The sequence below is a fragment of the Nansenia antarctica genome (assembly GCF_963989245.1).
Source record: "Nansenia antarctica genome assembly, chromosome: 1".
Classification (NCBI taxonomy): Eukaryota; Metazoa; Chordata; class Actinopteri; order Argentiniformes; family Microstomatidae; genus Nansenia; species Nansenia antarctica.
The window spans coordinates 106,650,931-106,653,430 of NC_137674.1; positions in this window are offsets into that span (position 1 = coordinate 106,650,931).

Genomic DNA, 2,500 nt, shown 5'->3' on the forward strand with positions numbered 1-2,500 from the left:
AGACACACAGACATACACACACACAGACACACACACACACACACACACACACACACACACTGCTTGTGGCTACCATTGCCACACTGCTGTTTAATGACATCATTCATTCGAAGTGTCAATAAACCTCATGTCATGTGTCAACTTCTGAGGTAATATTTATGTTGCGGCTTAAGGTATGTAAAGTAGGAAGGAGGAAACGGGTGTGGCTGTGGCGCAGCGTGGCGGTAGTCACTGGAAAGCGGGAAAGCGAGCTCGGCCCGAAACACGGGAGAAACTGATATGTACTAATAGATGACACATGAGATAGCCGGGGTGTGATGGCTACAGCGCGTAGAACCAGTCCATCCTCATGTTCTCTGCATTGTGATGTCACATCACCCCATCGTCCTGTATGACATGGCAGTTTGATCACCAACCGGTCCAACCGGCCCGACTTGTTTGTATACCGGCGTTTCGACAGAAACGTAAATCACGTGCCTTTGTGTTGTGTCCACACCTAGGCATTTCCTTTTCCTTGACTTGACTGGGTGGTTTTCATGCCTCCAGCAGTATGATAACCATCGCCACCACCATTCTTATCGTTCAACAACTGTGACTAGGCTGTTAGGTATTATTTGAATAGCCTGACACACTGTCGTAAGGATTAAGATAGCTTTGTCATAAGGGACAAAAGAGCGGAATGCTAAAGAGCAACACTGTCATAATACATGTCAGAAAAAAACACTTAGAATACCTTTAACATTCCATCTACAACTCCTGCCTTGTTGTGACTGTCATTGCTTGTCCTTCATGCTATGCCTGACTTCCTGTTAGTCAGTGTTAGTGTTATGACACGATAGTGTAATGACCATAGAGATAGATAGTGTTCTAAATCTATAGTTATGACTGTTATGACACAATAGTGTAATGACCATAGAGATAGATAGTGTTCTAAATCTATAGTTATGACTGCTATGAAAAACACTTAGAATACCTTTAACATTACATTTACAGCTCAATGCGTGGTTGTGACTGTCATTGCTTGTCGTTCATGCTATGCCTGACTTCCTGTTGTTCAGTGTTAGTGTTATGATGTCACAATAGTGTAATAGCCATAGAGATAGACAGTGTTCTAAATCTGTAGCTATGACTGTTATGACAGGACACCTGGTCATAAAGCGTCACCAGAATTCCGTCTCACTGAGTCATCTCTCCCACATACCGGGGGCTTCGTTCAACATGTGACTGCTGGCACTCCACACCCCCACCCCCGACAGGAAGTCAATTAACCCACGTAGCTTCCTTGCCCTGGGAGCCATTCAGTTGCACTTCAGTGACATACGAATACCCTTGCTTCCACCTGCGACTGTCTCGTCCGACCTGGCCATTCCGTGTCGTAAGCAGCTCTCCCTCCTCCCTCTGTTTATCTTAACAGCGATGTCCAGGATACGTGGGGTCAGAGGCAAAGGCTCTGTGTGTGGCTCTTTGTTTGTGGTGTTTGTTGTTTGTGCTCTTTGTTCGCCACCTCAGAAACGAGGTCACTGAACATAGCAATGCTGCTGGCTACAGACCCTCTGTAATTCATTAAAATGAATTCAAATGTAATAATTTTTCCGAACCTTATGACCTAACAAGGGTCCAGAGTTTGCCCTAACGTGGTCAGGGCTAAACTAAGGGCCCCTGGTTATGTTTGTTCTTCCTGCACAGTAACATTGTTTCATAGGTTTCCACCTGTATGTTATTAGCGGGAGTTTAGCTATCACATGACACACGAGTATTCAGACCCAGCTCAGAAACATTCACCCACATGGGATTACGGCGCTTTATAAATAGCACTTCCCTCCTGTTAGCTGGATCTCCAATTGAACAACCCCCACATACATGACTAACAGTCTGGAGCAAGTTCCATAACACCCACCGTCCCCCCCCTCCCCTCCCCTTCCTCACTATCTCCTCTTGTTGTCCCCGTTATATAATTTCAACGTTCAGGCCAATGTAGGACAGTCTGTCCTCACTGCTCATGTCTGACCTACAGCGGAGACGGAGAGAGAGAGAGAGAGAGAGAGAGAGAGGGAAAGAGAGGGGGAAAGAGAGAGAGAGAAAGAGAGAGGGAGAGAGAGACAGAGAGAGAGGGAAAATGGAGGAAGGGAGAGGCCTGTGAGGGAGAGAAGGAGCCAACGTGTCGTGTCTGATGAATGGGAAGCAGTGTCCTCAGGAAACAGTGGATTATACACACACACACACACACACACACATACTCGCACACACAGGCATACAAGCTGGCTGCAATATGAGAACGGGACAAATCAAACCTCTTCTCTCACCGCCTGTCTTAAGAGTTCAGAAATAGATCATAAATACGAACGCAACGTTAACAGAAACAGTCCGACAGTCTGATAGATCTGATCCTGAATAGCAATAAAGAGTCCGGATCATTCCGTTCTAGATTCGACATTTAAAAATCCTGGGCCATGGAGTGTGCAGTCAGACCTGCATCTGTTCCATTAGTCAGCTAAGACTC